Source organism: Sceloporus undulatus, chromosome 3 (assembly GCF_019175285.1).
Source record: "Sceloporus undulatus isolate JIND9_A2432 ecotype Alabama chromosome 3, SceUnd_v1.1, whole genome shotgun sequence".
NCBI classification, from domain to species: domain Eukaryota; kingdom Metazoa; phylum Chordata; class Lepidosauria; order Squamata; family Phrynosomatidae; genus Sceloporus; species Sceloporus undulatus.
This window is the reverse complement of record NC_056524.1, coordinates 127901739-127918223: the sequence shown is the minus strand read 5'-3', so window position 1 is coordinate 127918223 and position 16485 is coordinate 127901739.

The window sequence follows — 16485 nt, the reverse complement described above, 5'->3', positions numbered from 1 at the left end:
AGATAGGCAGGCAGCATGCATTGCACTGATAAAATTCTTCCTGTGTTAGAAATAAAGAGCAGACTGTGTCTTTACTGCAACAGTGTACCGAAATAAAAATGAAATTAAAAAAAAAATAACTGTGCTGGATCCAGAAAGCAAAAAGAAAAGAAATTCGTATTTGGGTATTGTTCCCAAGGGCAGTACTTTATTTTTATTTTTATGTGAATTGCCACAGACCCACATTTACAGAGTTTCATCTGGGATTCTGTTTTTCTATTCCAGTCAAGACTGACAAAATTCCAGGAACCTCATAAATATACATTATGATGCATGAGGTGCCACCCACAAATACATCCTTACTTTGAAGAATCCATGTACACAATCACACTCCCTTAAAAAAACAAAACAAAAAAGCTCTTCCCACACTAGAATTTTCTAGCAAAGATCTGGGTTAAGCTTACTTCACAATTAGTATTCATGAGTGATGTTGACTAGAATACCGCATAATGACATGTAACATTTATAAGCACTGAAAATGGATTGTGTGGTGGCAGTGACAACTAATACGTGTATTCCAGCAAAGATACAATCTAACTTGTATAGGAATACAAAGATATAGCTGCAGAATTCAAAGATAGCCGTGTTAGTCTGTAGAATCAGTATGTAAAGAGATCTTGTAGCACCTTTGAGACTAACTGAAAGAAATTGGCAGTATGAGCTTTTGTACACTTCAGTCTACTTCCAAAATGCATTTGAGGAAGTAGACTGAAGTCTACGAAAGCTCATGCTGCCAAGATATAGCCATGTTAGGAGTTTATCACACTAGCGATTTTCTGTGGGCACGATTTAATGCGAAAGAAACCCAGAAAGTTTTTCATACGACATTGCAGTTAACATGCACTAACGTGAAGTTAATCCGCAGTTAAAGTGAAGGAAACCGGCAGCTTTTTACTTTCAGAACAAACTAAATTTAAAATTTGAATGTAGTTTAACTCCCATTTGCCCACTGGTGTGATAAACTCCTTAGTCTGTAAAATCAGTGTGTAAAGAGATCTTGTAGTACCTTTGAAACTAACTGAAAGAAAGAAGTTGGCAGCATGTGCATTTGTAGATCTAAGTCTGCTTTCTCAGATGCATTTGGTATATAGGAATAGTAGCTGCTCTGCAGCCTCCTGCCATGTCATACCAACCTTATTTTTCCCCAGTGAGAAGGGCGCATGCCAATATAAAAAGTGGAATGGGGGCAATGACCTAGGAAATCTTGCAAAACAGGTATGCATTTTTTTCTGTCCCTTCTGAGACTGAAGCTTCCAGATGCTTTAACGAAGAAACACTGCTCTGCATAAAGCCATATAGTGCAAATCCTGTTGCTACCTCTTAAAGGCATTAATTGGATTTGCAATGTTGACTGAAATGCAAATGGAGTTTCATCACACCTGAGGAACAAACAATGCTATCATTATGGGCTGCCTGAGTTGGAAAGCAGGCAGATTAACAGAGGCCAGACACCCAGGGGGTATTTGACCATTCCTTTCTCTGAAAAAGGCACTTTGATCTGAGCTCAGAGATTTTGCCCTGCCAGGGGTGATTTTCAGACCCACCATTTTAAGAGGAATCCATTCAGGCAGTCATTGGTTTTGCTGCAGTTGTGGAGCATGCAAGTTATACTTCGTTCCTCCACTCAGTGCCAGATTTATGAGCAAGTGAAGTACAGCTTTTCTCAACCCTTTTAGCCTGGAATAAAAAACCATTGAAATAAATTCCAGGTCTCTGCATAAAAATTATTATATCTACAGCTCTGGTGAAAAAAAAGTTAATTTTTTAAAAAAATCATAATATTTCACAGAACTCCTAGCAACTTCACAAGCTAGGGTTTCCAGAGACCATGGTTGAGAAACCCCAATTTAAGATCTCAGATTGGGAAATTGCTCTGGATAACATTTTTTTTACTAAGTTTCAAGTTTTACAGAAAACACGTTAAAAAATAACGTTATGGGACCCCTTAAACTTGGTGTAGGACCTGAGCATGTCTTAAAATAGTCGTGCCTCCTTACAGCCACTTCTACATTTTTGATGGTAGAGCGAGAAACTACAAATAGGAAATCATTTGCCAATCCTGGGTTCTAAAACAAAACAAAACAAAACTCTGCACCTGTGCGACGTCACTATTCATACTCATTTCAACCATGAAATCGTAGCCCTATCAACACTAGAGAAAGAAATAGTGTGTACTTTTGTTTGCCTTTTGCTGGACATGTTTCATTTGAGAATAAGCTCTATTTTGTTCTAAAAAGGGATAGTGTTTTTAAGTTTTAAAAGTCGTGAAATGAAGACCTGTAACTGGTTATGCTGGCTGGAGGATTCTGAAAGCTGTAGTCCAAAAAGGTAGTACAGTATTTCCAAAGTCTGGGATATATGGTAGCAAGATTCTGTGCATCTCTGAGTTTCTTTTTATTCTGGGGCCCGTTCATACTAAATAATGATAGAGCTATGATTCCACTTTGATTGCTGTGGCTGGTGGCTGCAGCCTATGAAATCCTGGGATGTGCAGTTGAGAGAGGAACATGTAAGTCTTAGTCAGAGAGTGCTAGTGTCTCCCCAAACTACAAATTTCAGCATTCCATTGCAGATAAAAAAATCATGATGCTATAATTATCTAGTGAAATAATCAGGGACTGAGTAAACAGCAAGTACAATTTTAAAGATGGTTACCAATGTACATACTTAGCCGTGTACTTTAGCCCAATGCAATATATTTACATCATCCCTTCATTGTCCCAGTATGTCTCATGTCTTTGTTGTTGCAGTTCTCATTCTTCATGTTGTCAAAACAAAATCAGATCAGAGTGGATAAATGATGGAATGTGAATCAGAAAAGATAGCAAAGAAAGCAAAGGGTTTTTTTTTAAAAAAAAATGTTTCATATAAAGTAGAGCTAGCCAGGCTTCAAGGCTACAGGATCTACTTTGCTCTTCAACACAAGTGAATCCAAAGGTCTATCTATACCTGAGCAAACATCTATAATCTACCATTGTTGCTATTGTGTGCCTTCAAGTAATTTCTGACTAATGACAACCCTAAGGCTTTTCTCGGCTAGATTTGTTCCAAGAAGGTTTGCCATTGTCTTCCTCTGAGGCTGAGAGCATGTGACTTGCCCAGGGTCACAGACTGGGTTTCATGTTGCAGTGGAAATTGAACCCTGGCCTCCAGAGTTGTAGTCCAACACTCAAACCACTACACCACGTTAGCTTTCATAATCTACAAACCTCTCCCCAAAGCAAAGGCAGTCATATCTCTGGGACATGGAGCCTATGTCCAAACCCTGCTGAACAAACAATGGAATGCATACTAGCATCACATCTCAATAGCAAGACTGAGTAGAGGATCTGTGACCCTTCCGATGTAATAAGACTGCAACTCCCATTATCTTTCAATAGCTGCAATGCTGGCTAACTAAGGCTCCTTGGAGTTGGCATCCAACAGCATCAGGAGGGATATAAGTTCTCCACCCTTAGCCTATAGGAAGTATTTAGTGGGCACTATAATTTGTCATTTCTGATTTATGGTGACCCTAAGGCAAACTTGGGCAAGTCACATTCACTTAGCCCCAGAGGATGGCAATGGAAGCCCCTGCTCTGAGGAAACATGCCAAGAAACCCCCATGATGTGTTCACTTTAGATTCATCATAAGTCAGAAACATCTTGAAGGCATACAACAACAGAAAGAGGAGGAACCTTTTCTTTTTTACCAATTTTTAAAAAATCCTTTACTCCATTTAATTAGAGAAATGTTACATTTTGTTTCAGGGCATTTTGGGAAAACAGAATGGCCTTCATTGCCACCACAAATGACACTCCAAAAAGCAAAGCCCAGTGTACTTACTTGCCTGAAGTGCAAATGTGAGGAACATATTTGATTTTAGTGATCCAGCTGAGAAACAGAGAAAGATTTCATAACAAATTAAAACAGCAAAACAAGCAGAGTGATTCTTGTAACTCCTGCAGTAAAGTCACCTCTGATCAAAGCTCTTTGCACAGATAACAGATTAAGAGGGCATACAATTTGTTGTGGCCATCTTTGTTTTCAAGCAGTGGCTTTATTTGCCTTTGTGCAGCACCATACTGTGGATCTGCAGCATGATATCATTCCAGGTGGGAAAGAAGCTAATAAAAACAAGCCAATCAGCATGCCATTTATTTTCTAGCAATGGTGGTAAATATGGTTTTATTTGTACAGTAGAAGCTAATGCATTCAGTGTGCTGTGTCAGCAGTAAACATGTGCTCCTGGGAATTTCTTTCCTGGAGAGCTGGTATGAAAATACAGAGGGAGGTTAAATGTTGGAAAAGAAACTCAGAGAGCTTTACTCACCTACACATGTCAACCTGTATACCTGCAGAAATATGTACACACACACACACACACACACACACACACACACACACACAAAATGGCCCCTCCAAGTATGCTAAAGTTAAGAGCACAGGAACCCTATGAAAGTGGAAAAATCATGAATAACAAAACCACTATTTTTTTAACCTGAGATAACCCCACTCTAGGAATCTCTAGGTCCTCCAGCATGACATCTGGCTGATGGTAACCATAAAGTCGAATTGGAAAAACTAGAAATTCCTAGAGAGAGCATATTAATCAAATCTGTGAATAATCAAATCCGCAAAAATCAAAGTCGCAAATGTGGAGGGCCATTTGTGTATGTATGTGTATATATCGGGTGGGGAACGTGAAACCCTCCACATGTTGTTAGACAAAAAAGTCTTCTCAATCGTAGCCAGTGTAGCCAATGGATGGCAGCTGTGATGACATCTGAACAACTAGATGATCCCTGTTCCTGTTATGTCGATGTTACATTAGTTCAAATGTCATGGCTTTATCTTGAGAATTCTGGGAATTGTAGTTTGGTGAGGGCTCTAGACTAATTATTATTATTATTAACCTTTATTTATAAAGCGCTGTAAATTTACACAGCACTGTACATACAATCTTTTTAATTGGACAGATCCCTGCCCTCTGGCTTACAGTCTAAAAAGACACAACACAAAGGGAGTGGGGGTGGGGAGGGGGCATCTCTAGTAGGATAATACATATAAAATACATAGCAATACAGGAAATGATTCAATAAAACAGGGAAGAAAAGAACATCAAATAGCAAGCAACAATTATGCAATGCCTGGGAACGCTGCCCTGAACAGAATGGTCTTCAACTCCGTTTTGAAGCTGGTTAAAGAAGTGATGGCTCTTGCTCGCGGGGGAAGAAGGTTCCAGGAGTGAGGGGCAGCGAGTGAAAAGGGGCGAATCCGAGATGGGGCAGAGGAAATCCTGGGCTGTGACAGCAGGCCTTGACTACCAGAATGGAGGGCCCTAGTGGGAAGGTGAGGAGAAATAAAGTCTGATAAGTAAGGGAGGGCTTTAAATGTCGACAGCAAGAGTTTGTACTGAGTGCGGAAAGGGAGGGGGAGCCAGTGAAGGGATGCCACCACAGGGGAGATGTGGTCAGAGCGGTGGGTGGAAGTGATAATGCGTGCAGCTGAATGCTGAACAGAGATTAAAGGACAGAGGTGAGAAAGAGGAAGCCCTGCCAGAAGGATGTTACAGTAATCAAGTCATGAGATCACTAGGGCATGGACCAGGATCTTGGCAGTAGAGGCGGAGAGATATGGTCGGATTTTGGCAATATTGTACAAAAAGAATCTACAAGCCTTGGCTGTGGTCTGGATCTGAGGGATACACGACAGAGAAGAGTCAAAGATAAAGCCAAGACTGCGGGCTTGCTGGACTGGTTGAATAGAAATGTTGTTCACAGAGACAGAAAAGGAGTGTTGAAGGGTGGGCTTAGGAGGAAAGACAAGAAGCTCCGTCTTGGACATGTTGAGCCTCAAACGCCGATGGCGCATCCACTGCGAGACGGCTGTGAGGCAAGACGAGACTTGCTGTTCAAGCCTTGGAGAAAGGTCAGGGGTGGAAAGATATAACTGAGTGTCATCGGCATAGAGAAGGTAGGAAAAACCAAAAGAGCTAATGAGTTTACCTAAGGATAGTGTGTAGAGAGAAAACAGAAGGGGACCCAGAACAGAGCGCTGGGGAACTCCAACAGATAAGGGAACAGGAGAAGAAGTCTGACCGCCTGCAACCACTGTGAAAGATCTGCCAGACAAGTAAGATCTGAACCAGTCGAGAACAGAGTCTGAGAACCCAAGGTCAGAAAGTATATCCACTAGAAGACAGTGATCAACGGTGTCAAAGGCTGCAGACAGATCAAGAAGGATGAGAACAGAGTAAAGACCATTAGCCTTGGCCCGTAAAAGGTCATTCGAAATCTTAGTGAGAGCTGTCTCTGTGGAATGCCTTGGGCGGAAACCAGACTGGAAGGGATCAAGGATGGAGTTGACTTCAAGAAACTCAAGACAGCGCGAATAAACAACCCGTTCCAAAACCTTAGAAAGAAAGAGGAGAAGAGAAATCAGACGATAGCTAGACAAAGAGGAGGGGTCAAGAGAAGGTTTTTTCAGAATTGGGGAAATGAGAGCATGTTTGAAGTCCGACGGGAAGGAGCCTGTAGAGAGAGAGAGATTGAAGATATGGAGAAGTGAGGGCAGAAAAGAGGGAGCTATAGAAATAAGAAGACAAGTAGGAATTGGATCAAGAGGACAGGTTGCAGGTTTGGAAGAGTTCAGAAGTGTAGATAGTTCATCCTAAGAGGCAGGAGGAAACACAGAAAATTTGTTAGGGGAGGGCGAAAGAAGACTAATGAGGATTGCATTGAGTTCCTCCTCCACCATCCATGTTTTGAGTAGCAGGTCTGTACGCCTGCTGACACAACAATGGTGGGGGTGACAAGAACAGTCCTGTTCTCTTGGGACATACAATTATAAATCAGTGACTGAACTTCTGGTTAGGGCTACTAAGGAGAGCACATGCCTATCAAATGTAATCTCCATACAACTTTTCTCAGTATACTTCCCAATTCTACAACTAGCTTGAGCCAGTGCAGTGCAAAGTGTGACTTACCCATTGTGACTGAAACTCCAACAATGGGGTTCTGGACATGCACAATGCACAGCACTGCAGGACAAGGGTCACCTTTGATGGTCTCCATGGAGGTAAATCAAAGGCCTTTGTATTGGGCGCAATGTGCTCAGGATGCTGTGCATGTGGGGGACAAAGTTGGAGGCAATAAAAGAGCTTCCCACTCTTCTCTGTGTGTTTTTACGTGCACAGTTTCAAAGCCAACCCTCTCACCCACATTAAAGTGTGAGCCTTACTAGCTGCTTCTGGGCCAGGTAGGAATTTTCTCCCCTTTACCTGGTGTTTTCCCCTATCTCATTCTGTATCTGGGGAAATCAGAAAATTGGCTATGGGTAATGTCAATAAATAAACTTCCACTTGGCAGTTAGCCGGGGGGGGGGGGGGGATCATAAGAGTTTTGGTACACACCTTGGCATCCCTTTGGTGTAGGACATGGCTCTGGACACTCTCTCAGCTTCAGAGGATGGCAATGGCAAAGCACCTCTGAACAACCCTGGCCAAGAAAACTCTATGATTGGTTCACCTTAGGGTCACCATAAGTCAGAAATTACTTGAAGGCACACAACAATAACAACAACAACGGCAGGGCTTTGGAACTGCCTCTCTAGGGTCCTAAGATCTGGGGATGGGGAAGCAGTCTATCCTTGAAGTGGACCTAGGTTTTTGCTCTCACTTATATAGTTCTGTGACTTGGGTGGAAGAACCCTGGGTTTGCCTTTCAGCATAAGACAGGCTAGGGAACAACCCAATTATTGAATTGCTCCTGGGATCAGGTGTTTTGCTCAAGAGAAGGATGAGGTGGCAGGTAATTGGTGACACTTGGCCTCAGCTGAACAGGTTGCTCCCTGCCTATGCTTATTCCAGGGTTATCAGAATGTAAATAAATTTTAGGTCAATAAAGTGGCCCTTACATAACTCAACTCTCTATGTCTGGTGCTGTTATTCCAAGGTATGTCATCAGTGTGATCAGCAGCATCAAATGGCATAATTGCTGCTGTAGCACTTCAGTAGACAATGAATAAATTAGAATAGTTAAATAATGGTTATACAAGTCTTATCTCAGTCATTAATTAAAATGGAGAATATAGTCAAGAAATCAAAAGACTAAGACTTGCAAAGACAGCTATAAAGGAACTAGATAAGATCCTCAAATGAAAGATATTATCATCAAATACCAAATTCAGAATCATTGATGCCAAAGTTTTCCTAATTTCTAGTTTCTAGAGTATGGCAATGCTTGGTAAAGTGGAAGGCAGTAGGAAAAGACGGAGACCACACTACAAGTCGATTGATTTAATGGAGGAAGCCACAGCCCTGCGTCTGCAAGAACTGCACAAGACAGTTGGTGACTGGAGATCTTGGAGATTTTTCATTTTTAGGGTTGGCATAAGTCAAAGTTGATTTGATGACAGATAACAACAATGACAACAGGATAACTCAGGACTGAACTCTCACCAGAAGCGAAAATAACTAAACTGAGGCGTTAGACATAACTTGAGACAACATGATTCTTTGTAAAACACAGCAATACTTGGCAAAGTGAAAGGCAGCAGGAAAAGCGGGAGATTTCATTACAAGCTGATTGACTCAATCAAGAAAGTCACAACGCTGAATTTGCAGGATCTGAGCAGAGTTGTAGATAGCTGGAGTTCATGGAGGTATCTCATTGATAGGGCCAAAGCTAACTTCAGAAGCAAGGTTTAGCAATTAATGTTGGCATGATCCATCACATATAAAAACAAACCATCTACATATAAAACCAGCATGCTAGGAGAAAGGTTGAATGTTAGGATTCTTTCTGTGGACACACCAGCTTTCTACAGTCTGGAGCGCCACAGTTTATCAACAGAGATGCAATTAAAAACACATGATAGGTTCACTTTAGGGTTGCCATAAGTTGGAAATGACTTGGACATGCACAACAACAATTACATATCAGAACTGTATTGTATTTTATTTTAACTGGATTATTTTAAATTTGTTTAAGATAATGTTTTAATAGATTTATATTTTATTTCACTATTCTGAACTGTAGGCTAAAAATACTTTAATAATTCATTCATATTTTATTTTCATGCTTTATACTGTAAGTTGGGGCACGGTGGCGTAGTGGTTAGAGTGTTGGATTTGGACTCTGGGAAACCAGGGTTCAAATCTCTGTTCAACCGTGGAAATCCACTTAGAGGAAAGCAATGGCAAACCCACTCAGAACAAATCTTAGCAAGAAATTCCTACGAGAGGTTTGTCATAAGTCTGAGTTGACTTGGAAGGAGATAACAGCAATGACAACTGTAAGCTATCTTGGAAAGATCATGGTATGAAAGATCATGGCAGCTATGAAATATAAAAAATATTCATTAAATAAAACTAACTTGTGGATTCCATGGATATGAGATCAAGATTCTTCACTGGGGGAGGTGAGATGACTTTGTTTTATGACTTTGATGTGGCCCTGATCCTGATCCTATACCAGCACATTTTAAAATGCAGGCTGTTAATAGATATGGCACATTTACAGAACATTAGCAGTAGAGGACAGAAAGTCTGTCATGTCCAAATGAAGTTTGTGTTTGTATGTGTGTGTGAGAGAGAGACAGAGAGCGAGAGAGAGAGAGCGAGAGAGAGAGAGAGAGAGAGAGAGAACCACCTCCTTTCCTTACTTGCATGCTGAACAGCATCACAAAAGTGATCAAATGTTCAAGAATGGATTGGGAGACTCTTTTGTCATTTTCTTTATTTACCAGCTGTCAGTTCTTTAATTCTTTCACTTTACAAGTGTATCTATGCCCTGGGCATAGAGAACAGAAGGGTCTCTGATCTTATCTCCTGGAATGCAGGAGGGCAAGAGTTGTTAAGCTGTTTCCTTCAGAGGTATTTCCCATCCAGGTACCTCCAGAATCTTGACACCCTAAACACTTGCCAAGTCTGCTTCTATGTTCAGGTTGGACCGGGTTAGAGAGACAAACTACACATAGGTGGTGCGACACACATACTTAACTACATTCTCAAATAATGATGATGACCACCAGTTGTGCATCCAGTTTATAAATTCTTAAAATCTTATGAGCATAAAGACTTTACAAGCTGTGAAATGTTGTGACAGCTTTGGTCACAAACAAGAGTCTAATAATAAATGAAAGAAAAAAAAGGGGGAAGAAAAGAGTGGATAGTCAACGCTTGTGCTGAAAGTCCTAGCAGAAAAATGTAGTCAGTGTCTAGTCTAGTGTCACAGGCACCAACTAAAGAACACCTATAATGTAATTTATGACAAAAATCACAAATAGGGGTATACATATCACTCTTTTCCCACCGAATGGATACCGAAGAGGACACAGGGTCATGCAGGATAATTATATTGTATTTATTTGTTCATAATGTAAATATTTCCCCCCGAAAGGTAGGATTCATGCTTGCTTAATTCCACCCATCAAGTGATGTTACTGTGTATCACAACATTCTCCCAAAGGACATTTTTGGAAAGATCCTACACAGTAGAGGTGCTGCCACACTGCAGAATTAATGCAGTTTGACACTACTTTAACTGCCATGCCCTGATGCGATGGAATCCTGGGGTTTGTAGTTTGTTGTGCCAACAATGCTCCCAGACAGATGAGGCTAAATGTCTCACAAAAGGACAAGTCCCAGAATTCCATAACGCTGAGCCATGACAGTTAAAGTGGTATCAAACGGCATTAATTCTGTAGTGTAGGTGCAGCCTAGGCAGTATCCTGGCTATATAGTGTCCCTGCTTATAGGTGTCTAAGTTCTCTATATACATGGATGGATATACAGAGAAATCCTTTTGACAATTGTCAACTGACAGTTTGTCAGGTGTGTATCAGCCATGGGCAGGGATAGCTTTCATAGCGCCACAGTTCATCTCACCTGCTCACTCAGTGCATGGAAGGGAGTCGTTTTATTTATTTATTTATTTATTTATTTCTGTCCTGCAAGATCTCAGCATATATACTAATAACATCAATTTAAACAGTTTAAAGCAATTACATTTTGAAACAACACCAGAATCTAAGCAGACTAAAAAAGGAGCAATTTTTAGCTTCCATAGGCTATACTGGTGCGGCTGGATGTACTGAATGTTGCATCACTTTTGGCTGCTATTGTTGGTCACTTTTTGACTGATTAGGGATGTCTGGGGAGGGAGAGATACGCTGCAGCATTTGCAACTGGTTTGGGGGCTTTGGGATATTTTTGGATTGACCCCCAAATTAGTCTGAATTTCTTCAAAGAAAGAAAAAGAAAATTAAGAATTTCCGATAACTAAAGGGACGAGACAAGGCTGTCCTTTATCCCCTCTTCTCTTTATAGCAACTCTAGAGATATTGAATAATGCCATTCGAAACAACGCTAATATAAAAGGCACAAAGATTAAAGGACATGAACATAAGATAAGAGTGTTCGCAGATGATATGATAGTGATATTAGAAGATCCTTTGAATACCGTCGACACCCTGTTAAAAGAGCTTAACAATTTTGGTAAAGTAGCAGGGTTCAAGATTAACAGAGAAAAGTCTAATATATTAACTAAAAATATGTCAAAACAAGAGCAAGAAGTATTGACTCAAAAGACAGGCTGTCAAATACAGAAAAAGGTTAAATATCTCGGAGTGTGGATTTCAAATAACAATAACAACTTATTTGAAAATAATTATCAAAAACTCTGGAAAGAAATCAAAAAGGATCTGTTATATTGGAATAGGCTACAACTATCGTTATTAGGTAAGATCTCTTTGTTAAAAATGATGATACTACCAAGAATTATTATTCTTATGACTAATGTTCCGATAATTTCTGATGATAGAATTTTAGACGAATGGACGAAGGAATTTAAAAAGTTTATTGGCAAAGGTAAAAAATCAAGGATCAAATGGGAGTTATTGAGAGATGCGAAAGAAAGAGGGGGATGGGCCTTTCCAGATTTAAAATTATACCTACAAGCAGCACACCTTACATGGATCCAAGATTGGATAAAATTAGAAAATACATCAATACTAAATCTTGAGGGTTTTGACCTAAAATATGGGTGGCACGGGTATATATGGTATAACAAATCAAGATTAGATAAAGCATTTAACAATCATCCAATTAGGAAAGCTTTGCTTCAGACTTGGCAAAAAATTAAAAAGAATTGGTATAAGCAAATTCCCAACTGGGTCTCTTCGCAAGAAGGTCTATTGGGGAAATGGTCAGTAAATTCAAAATGGCTAACGTACCAAGACTTGATAGTAAAGGATAAGCTAGGCCGTAGTAAAATGAAATCATTGCAGGAAATCAATAACAAGGGATATGAGTTGCATTGGTTTATTTATTCTCAGATTCAGAGCAAATTTGTTGAAGACTGTAAGAAAGAAGGGATTGACACTTTAAAAAATGATTTAGATATTATCTTCCAGAAACGAGATAAAAAGAAAATAAATATGTTCTATAAAACTTTACTCAAAAGAGATACAGAAAAAGAGATAATCAAATCTAATATGATTAGTTGGGCGCAAGATTTTGGTCACACGCTAGAACTTGAGAGTTGGGAAAGAGCATGGAAAAGAACACAAAAATTTTCGGCTTCATATAATTTGAAGGAAATTTATATGAAGATCTATAGCAGATGGTATTTCACCCCCTCAAAACTCAAGAAAATGTTTAATCTGCAGGAGGACAAATGCTGGAGGTGTAAAAAGGCTAGAGGGACTATGTTTCATATGTGGTGGTCCTGCGAAATTATGGGAGAATTCTGGGAGAAAATTCATTTAGCAATTCAAGATATATTTAAGATTAAGTTCAATAAGGAGCCTGAGATTTACTTATTAAATATGACGTCAGCATTGAAAACCTCCAAAGAGAATGAAATATGGAGAACACTGCTCTACTTAATTACGGCGGCGAGACTAGAAATAGCAGCAAACTGGAAAAAAAAAACGAGACCCCCAATATAGAGAATTGGCTACTAAGAATTCATGAAATGAAAAAAATGGATAAACTTTCATATGAAGTTAAGAATAGGAATATTGTTCATCATGAAAAAAAATTGGCGTCCTGTTGTGGCTTATTGGAATAGTATATGGGGAATTAATACAGAGTTGTTCTAAGAATTCTTTCTCTATACAGATGTAATCAAGAAAGTGGAAGAACCCTATCGTTTGAATGTAACTTGATTATATGCAAGGGATACCACCATACCAGATTCTTAATGGATATGGTGGCACCTCCCTAATTTGTGTTGTTGTTATATATATATATATATATATTTAAGGTGATCACTTCTTGGAAGGCTGTACGAAATGATGGAAAAACTAATAAAGATATTTTTAAAAAAAAGAGTGTCAGGGAGTGCACACAAGTGAGTTTCAGGGCCGCATGCAACTTTCAGGCTGTAGTTTCCCTGGGCTAAAAACACATGGAGCCATTTTAACTAGCTAAAACAGGTTAAAGCATTAAACAGTATAAAACCATATTACGTGTATGTTTTGAAAGAAATGAATTAGGCTCCTAAACTGTTGTGTTTTTTTTAAATGAGACCAGAATGAAAGATATCTGAGTGCCATTTGGGTCTGTACAAGAAGGGCATTCCTCAATTAATGTGGCTATTTCTTGCCTAATTCATGGGGTCACCAGAAACTGGCAAGTGACTTGAAGGCACAAACACCCATACATCTGCTTAGTATCCATTTAGCTCCAGCCTTAATTTAGACCATAGGTTTCTTTGTCCAGAACTGAGAGAAGTTCCTGTTATGGGCTTCAATTCCAAGAATCATCCAGTCTTTTGGAATTGTACTCCTCCTTTAAACTCTTATCTCTGCTTAGAAATCTAGGAACTCTGTTGAGCTGATGTGGTTTACAAAAGCTTGCGTTTCAAAAAACTCTTCTTTTTTCAGCTTGTCCGAAAGTTTCTACTGGATCCCTTTATTTCTTTTGATTTAAACCATTTCATGTAACACAATATTTGGGTAATAAAATAATAAAATCCATTGTCGTGTCCTTTCATCACTATCACAACTGGTCTTCAGACAGTTGTGATCCTATAGAGCATGCCTAATAGAATGCAAATGGTGACAGAAAGACAGGAAATATATATAGAAAATACATTTAAAAATATTTTTTGTGCAGGACTGGCAGTCTTCTTTTCAAAAACAATCACAAGAATTGGTTTCAGTCCCACAATTCAAACTAACAGCCTGCTTTAAAGTGCTTATTTGTTACACAGCTGTATTTTGATGGAAATGACATTACAGTGGTTAAAGAGCATCACATTGCCTTGGATTAAAGACAAAGCTTTTCCTTTCTTTGATTTTTTTCTGCACTTTTTACAGTTTAACTGAGTTTCCACTCAGCGGCTGCTTCATACTTTTAAACAACTTCATCTCCACTTAGCATATTTCGGAATTGAAGATCTCCTGGTAGTTTCCAAAAAACTGTTTCCACGCACGGGGCACACCGCTGGGCCAAGTACATTCCTCCTGTAAGATAATAAACATTCATTTCAGTAAACTTCCCTCTTACCAACTCCATGGCACTAGCTCTGATCTAAAGTATGGAGATAGAGGTAGGAAGATTTGCTGCAAAATGTTTCATTTCCCAGCCTGATTTCCTTTTTCTACTTTCCTTAGCCCTATAACAGGAAATGGTCAGATCAGAGTACAATGAGCTTCTGGTCTGTTCACTTTTACTCTGGAGGAAGAGGGGGAAAGTCAGGGGAAGTGTTGCGGAAGAGAAGGACACCTCCTTTAAAGGAAAAATGGACCTGGGAAACTGAAATTGTTATGTGAGATCAAGATTTACACTCTTTTCCAGTTCTTTTTTCAAAGTATGATATAGGACATAGGGAGGATATGTGCACATCCTTTACAGACTTTATTAAAATAAATAAAAGCATTAAAATCATGAACTCAGCATAAGAAAGGAGATATAATTTCTAATGTTCACTTCCATAATCTTTATAAATTATTGGTACAAAGATAAACTTAGTAATGGCCCCGTCTTTTTCAATGTGAACGCAGATGTAAGTTTGTTGCATGCCTTCAAGTTTTTTCTGAATTATGGCAAATCTAAAGTGAACCGATCATGGGGTTTTCGTGGCAAGATTTGTTCAGAGAGGGCTTGCCTTCCACTGAGGCTGAGAGAATGAGACATGCCCAAAGTTACTCAGTGGGTTTCTATAGCCAAGCAGGGGTTTGAATTGTGTTCTCCAGAGTCATAGACCAGTGCTCAAACCACTATGCTACTCTGGCTCCAAAGCTCAGAAGTAATTGTCACTGTGTTAAATGGGAGATATAGTACACATGATTGCAACTCTAGGGAGCTGTGTTTCAGTTAACTGTTTATCGGTCTGTTTGGATAGAGATCATAATTAGATAATGGGGTAAAAAGAAGTAGGCACTTTCTACTATATTTATTTCAGATTATTTATTTAACATTTACCCTGATTCTCCCTTCCAAAAGGAAGAACCATTCAAAGTGGCTAAGTCCTATTTGTAGTCCTGTCTAAAGTAGGCCCAATGAGGTCCAAAACACACTGCAGAAATAATCCAGTTTGAGATTGCTTTAACTCCCCTGGCTCAGTGCTAGGAATCCTGGGAATTATAGTTTATTGTGGCACCAGACAGAGAAGGCTCAATGTCTCACAAAACTACAGTTGGAGTGTGCCAATCAGATGCATGGAGTGGCGTGGAGAGTCCAAAAAATGGAGCCATATAAGCCAGTAAAACGTTGAGTTGGGAAATTTCCTCTCAGCCTCCTATATTTGTCTATGATGACAAATTTGTCATCCATGATAACAAATTCTTCATTCTCTTTGATGACAATATTAAGGTTGTTCCTGAGGCTGTGTCTGGCATCTTGCAACTGAGATTCTGTGGTAAATTGCATCTCTTATTGATTATATCTATTTGATCGTGGTGGAAGATACAGAAGTCTATTTCTGTGGATTGGCCATGTGGCCAGTTCATCACATCTCCTCTTTGGTTCCCACACTACATTCCAATACTGGTTCATATGATTGGTTATCTACTCTCCTTGGCTTTGGGCAACATCTTTCCTCCTGTCCTTGTCCCCCAACAACCATCATCCACACTTAACTTATCACCTCATCTCTCAGGTCTGAGATCAAGTCTCAGCAGATTTGCTTCAGGATGATAGATAAACATGGTTTTAGGATTAAGGGGAATAAACATGTCAGATGCCACCAAATGATACCAATCACTGAGAAAACCCATATAAAATTGCAGCAGGAGATGGGAGAGATTAGTTTGAGCTATTATGTAGGTGAATAAAAACATGACAAAAACACCATCTATCGCAATCTAAACAACATAATAAACAACATTAACATGTAATCTGCAATGTTCTGAACAACTGTAAAAATGTTGTGTTTAGAAACATTAAGGTAAGGGCCAACATATGGCCCAAATACTCTTAAACAGACCAGATCCAGCGCTATATAAATAAAGGT